This window comes from Triturus cristatus, chromosome 11, assembly GCF_964204655.1.
Source record: "Triturus cristatus chromosome 11, aTriCri1.1, whole genome shotgun sequence".
Taxonomy (NCBI): Eukaryota; Metazoa; Chordata; class Amphibia; order Caudata; family Salamandridae; genus Triturus; species Triturus cristatus.
The window spans coordinates 505,966,207-505,972,206 of record NC_140594.1 but is presented as its reverse complement, the minus strand read 5'-3'; positions in this window follow the sequence as shown (position 1 = coordinate 505,972,206).

Here is a 6,000-nt window from a genome sequence, read left to right as displayed (position 1 = left end):
GGAGAGAGTGTGAATAATTTTTTTTTTCATTATTTTTTTTTTTTATATTTTAGTTTAACTCATCTTTGATAAGCCATGCACAATTGGTGCCCTTCGGGCACCAATTGCACACGGGGTGGGGAGAGTGTGGATAATTTTTTTTTTTTTATAATTTTTTACCGTACGCGTACGGTAAGCGTAATCGGCGAAATTAGCGAAAAAATAAAAATTCCGTTTTTGGCCTTGGGGGATCTTTGGGGACTCCCTCAACATTGCTATGTGTGTGGGAGCTGTCTAAACAGCCCCTTTACATGTTTTTGTGCTTTATATTTTAAACATCACTCTCAGTGCGAGAGAGAAAATGGCGGCCGCCGCTTCCTGGTTTTGGCCGATTCGAATGTTTACTAAGATCTAAGAGCCAATCAGAATCGCGCTCGCGCACGCCACCGTACGCGTACGGTAAGCGTACCGTAAGCGCACCGTAAGCTGGCTCAGATATATATATTGATTTAAAGGCTATTTTCTCAGAATCTACTGAACAGATTTACACCAAACCTACAAAAGGCACTTCCTTGACCTGAGGACTACCTCTCTGCCAAATTTCTAGTAATTCTGTTCAGCCGTTCGGGCTGTAGCCCTGTCTAAAGGTCCTATGGAAAAATGCATCGGAAAAACGCGTTTTGGGACCCCCGCTTTTATCTCAGCCCCCGCTTGACGAATCCCCCCGAGACTTTCAGGGTAGGAGCGGAGCGTAGCGCCCCACCTATTTTGAAAAATTTGCAAGGATTCGTCGACCGGCGCCAAAGTTATTCAAAATAGAATGTTGCGGATTTCCTATGGAAACGTGGTCCTAACTATAACTACCTACTGGCGACCGCCAGTAGGTAATATTACCTACTGGCGGTCGCCAGTAGGTAGTTATAGTTAGGACCCTGTTTCCATAGGAAATCCGCAACATTCTATTTTGAATAACTTTGGCGCCGGTCGACGAATCCTCGCGAATTTTTCACCGCGCGCCCACTTTACGCAGTTAGTGCCGTGCACGCACGGTGGTCACGCGGTGCGCTGCGCGCACCGCGTGCCCACGTTAAGCGGGATGGGCCATGTACGCACGATGCGCTTCGCGCACCGTGCGCACATGGGGGACATATTATGCGCATCTTTGCGAAATGTATTCTTTGTTAAATTCATAATAGTAATATGCCATGCACAAATGGTGCCCTTCGGGCACCATTTGCACACGGGGTGGGGAGAATGTGGATAATTTTTTTTTTTATAAATTTTTACCGTACGCGCACGGTAAGCGTAATCGGCGATTTTCCGAAAAAAAATAAAAAAAATTTTTGGGGCTTGGGAGTGGTTTGGGGACCCCTGTATCAATGCTGGGTGGTTAGGATCTCATGAAACTGCCTCTTTACACATTTTTGTGGTTCGTTTTTGCTGCCCAACTCAGGGAGCGAGAGAGAAAATGGCGGCCGCCGCTTCCGGGTTTAGACCGATTCGAATGTTTACTAAGAGCTAAGAGCCAATCAAAATCGCGCTCGCGCACGCCACCCTACGCGTACGGTAAGCGCACCGTAAGCGCACCGTACGCTGGCACAGATATATATATTGATTTAAAGGCTATTTTCTCAGAATCTACTGAACAGATTTACACCAAACCTACAAAAGGCCCTTACTTGACCTGAGGACTACCTCTCTGCCAAATTTCAAGTAATTCTGTTCAGCCGTTCGGGCTGTAGCTGTGTCTAAAGGTCCTATGGAAAAATGCATGGGAAAAACGCGTTTTGGGACCCCCCTTTTATCTCAGCCCCCACTTCACGAATCCCCCCGAGACTTTCAGGGTAGGAGCGGAGCGTAGCGCCCCACCTATTTTGAAAAATTCGCGAGGATTCGTCGACCGGCGCCAAAGTTATTCAAAATAGAATGTTGCGGATTTCCTATGGAAACGTGGTCCTAACTATAACTACCTACTGGCGACCGCCAGTAGGTAATATATATATATATATCTCCTACTGGTGGTCTCCAGTAGGAAGTTATAGATAGGACCCATTAAAAAAACTTTTTTCATTTGCCAATATCTTTGGCGCCGTTTGACAAATCTTCGCGAAATTTTTAAAACTAGTGGTTCACTCAGGTCAGCTCCTGTCTTAAAAGTATTGGGGTGATTCGTCGATCAGGGGCTAAGAAAAAAGGGGGTCCCACAACTCGTTTTCTCTATGTCAATTTCCATAGGAAACTTTAGACAAAGCTTTAGTCCGGACTGCTGAACGGAGTAAACACCAAATTTTGCAAAAAGGTAGGTCTTGGTTCAGAAAGTGTTCTTTTCTTTTAAATGGTGTAAATTAGTTCTGTAGTTCCTGAGAAATTCAAAAATAAAAAAAAATATCGTTATCTAGTGAAGGGAGAGGATTCGCAAATCCTCCAGACCACGAGCTTCATTCTGATCGGCTGCCAACACTCCAAACCAAGAAGTGTTGACAGCCATCTTGTGACTGATTCGCATAATAAATTATGGATTATTTTGAAAGAGATGGGAGTGGATGAAAACGTTATACTTTTCATCAGACAATTATACTCCCAGTCTACTGCATGTGTTCGATGCGGAGGTCAGGGCGAATGTATAAGAACTTTCCCAATCCTCCGGGGGTTAGGCAAGGTTGTGTCTTACCCCCTCATTTATTCTCAATGTATACCAATGGTGTGGAATCAGCAGTGAGTCCTGAGGTGTCTGAAGTACCCATGGTAAACAAGAAACAGCTACCTATACTGCTCTAAGCTGACAACGCCGTATCGGTTGCTAGGACAGGTGTAGCTCTCCAAAAATTAATAAATAAATATGTCTCATATATAGCAGAACTAGATCTACAAGTCAATGATTAAAACACATTTGTCCTTATAGCAGGGAAGCAGCCCAAAGAAATGACCATAAATGTTTATTGCTACACGAAAAATTGAAATGACTAAGTCTTTTCCATATTTGGGGGTACTCTTTAATAGTGAAGGGACTTGGACAAATATGGTTGAAAACAGATGTAACACTAGAAAAGAACACCATGGCCATTCGCTCTTTTGAAAAAAAAACTAGGCTCAAAGCCACTGGAACCAATCAAAAAAATTGATGGCGCCAAAGCTATTGCTTCAGCCACATATGGAGCAGGGATTTGGGACATATCCAAAACTGGGCTACTGCAAAAGAAAGAAGATAGGTTTTTTAAAAAGCTATTCTCTCTCCTGAAAGGTTGCTCAAATTATATTATGCAACAAGAGCTGAAAGTCCAATTTATATCTGATTTGATTTTTATAGCTCCGGGCCTACTTTGGCACTTAATCTGAACCAGAGAAACAGTGGGACTTACTCAAAATATTATCACAGATTGCTTATCCCTTGATAAGGCGCTTCATGTTCCCCGGTTGTGTTATGTAAAGGCCACATTGTCAAAGCTGGGCTTAGAGACCCTATGTACAGATTCCTTTACCTACACGGGTATCTCAAAAGTGGAAATTAAATCATGTGCTAAAGAGCATAGGGTGAAAGAAAGATATGCTTCTAACTGCAACAAAAACATGGTGGCATTATATTTGGGCCTTCTGTCTGTCCCTGGGGAAGCACATTCATATCTGATATCCGTGACAAATGCTCGACATAGATTTGTACTTCTGAGATTTATATTAAATCTTATTCTGTGCATGCTGGCCTTCCCATCAGGGAAATACTCAATTAATGAACTCTCAGTTTGACCCTGTGATGGCATATCTAATCAATCTAATCTTCATTTTATATTTTTCTGTAAATTTTATTCTTGTGCACGGAAAATGTATTTTCGCCCACTGTTTTTAAAATATAAATTTGCACAATGTCGCCCAGCCTTATTTTTCCTCCGATTGCTCCCAAAACCATATGTAAACTCCTGTGCTGCATAATATCTATGTATGGTTTTATCAAAAAGAAGACTAATGAGCTGATAGATTATATTTTAATAGTACGTGGCACTGTTTAGCACTTCATATGGCACGCTCTTTGCTGTCCGCAAACGAGTTTTTCCCGGTATTGCACTAAGCACTCTTTGAGCTACTGAAAGAATTCTTCACGTTTTAACTAATGTTCTGGATAATGTTTTAACACGGTTTTCCATTTTGTGTTTTTATTGAAATTTGATGGTGATGTATTATAATTTTAACATGTGAATTATTAAGATCGAATAAAGTCAAATTGATTGATTGATTGACTTGGTACTGAGTTAGTAGAAAAAAGGATAACAAAACAAGAAAAGGGAGCAGGGTAGAAACACCCTGATCCCCTAGGCCTGCTCAGGGGGTCCCACAAGGACCCCCAGGGCCCAAAAAATCATTTTGTAAAACATTTTCGCCCGAATACGGCTGATATATATATTTTTTTTAAATGAAGTGTGGGCTCCGGCGCTTTGTTTCTTTGAGCCCCCAGGTGGGCCAGGTCCCAGGAGCAATGTGCCATATATATGGGGGGCCGCATGGGCCCCCACAGCCTATGTGCTTAATTTACTATGTGCGGGGGCACGTGGCCTCCCTGCAGACCTGGGGACCACCACCTCCCCGGGGCTTTATTAATTAATGGGCGGGGGCCTCTAGGGCGCCCCCAAGTCCTGGGGACCGCTATCTCCCCATGGCTTCCTTCATTAATGAACATCAAATTTGTACGGGTTGCACACCTTTCTATTTATTTATAATGAATTTATCCCAAACATTTTTTAACTTCAAGTTTTTACATTGCGTGCTCAATGGCGTCGTGCCTAGCCCAAACAGCACGTATTAAACTAATATTGCAGGTCCCCCCAAGCACAGGGAACTACCACCTCCCTGGGGCTTTCATTAATTAAGTGCAGGGGCCTCGCGGGCGACCCAAGTCCCGGGAACCGCCACCTCCCAGGGGCTTTCTACATGAATGGGCAGGGGGCCTTGAGGGCCCCATCAAGCCCCAGGGACCACCACCTCCCCGGGGCACTAATTATTATTGTATGGGGGTCTGTTGGGTACCCCCGGCCCCTGTGACTACCACATCCCCGGGGCTTTAAACTTGTTGGAGGGGGGCTGCGTGGCCCCCCTTGTGGAGGCCTAGATGGCCCTGGGGACCGCCACCTCACAGGGCCAGCTCCTGCAATGTCCCAATGTGCCCACCACCAGGACATTGCAGTTTGCAATGACAGGGCGGGAGCCATTCAAACTCTGCCTCACGAAGCAAAGCAGTATTGCTTTTTGACAAGGGGAGCTGCATGTCAGCAGCTCCCTTTGTCCAAAAGCAATGCCGGCTCCTGCAGGAGGTGGTGAGCTGGCTGGGACCGCAGGGGCATTGGGGCTCCCCTCGCGGTCCCCAACGTAAGGCCAGTCCCCAGAGCTATAATTGGCCTCAGAAGGGGGTCAGCGCGGCCCCCCTCCAAAATAGGAAAAAATAAAAATCAAAGCTGGCCAGGCCACAGAGGATAGGGTCCCCGGGGCCAATAGTGGCCCAGGGAAGGATCGCCACATGGCCCCCCTCGCGGGATTTGGTAAAAATTATTTTTTTTAAACGAGGCAATGCCCTGGGGGATGGGGTCCCTGGGGCCAATAATGGCATCCTTGGAAATATTTTTTGGGTTTGAAAATAAAAACTGTTGCCATGCCCCAGTGGATGGGGTCCCGGGGCCGAAATTAGCCTCGGAAAGGGGGCTACTCAGCCCCCTTCCCATTTTTTTTTTAAAGAAATGTCAAAGTCCCTGAAAGATGGGGTCCCCAGGGCCCATAAATTATCGAGAGCAGGGGGGCCACACAGCTCCCATTCTAACTATGAAAAAAAAGGAGAGAAAAAAGCCGGGATCTCGCCAGAGGCTCCGCCTCCTTCCTGCACCACCCTGCAAATGCGCCTCCTGGTGCGTTCTGGGATGGGGGATTAAGTCCTCTAGATTTCTAAGGGTCTTTAGGGGCCAACTAACCCACCAGGTACCTCCAGTAATCCCCACACAGTGGGATTGCTGAGAGGTGGTCTGAGGCCACGCCCCTTTTTACACC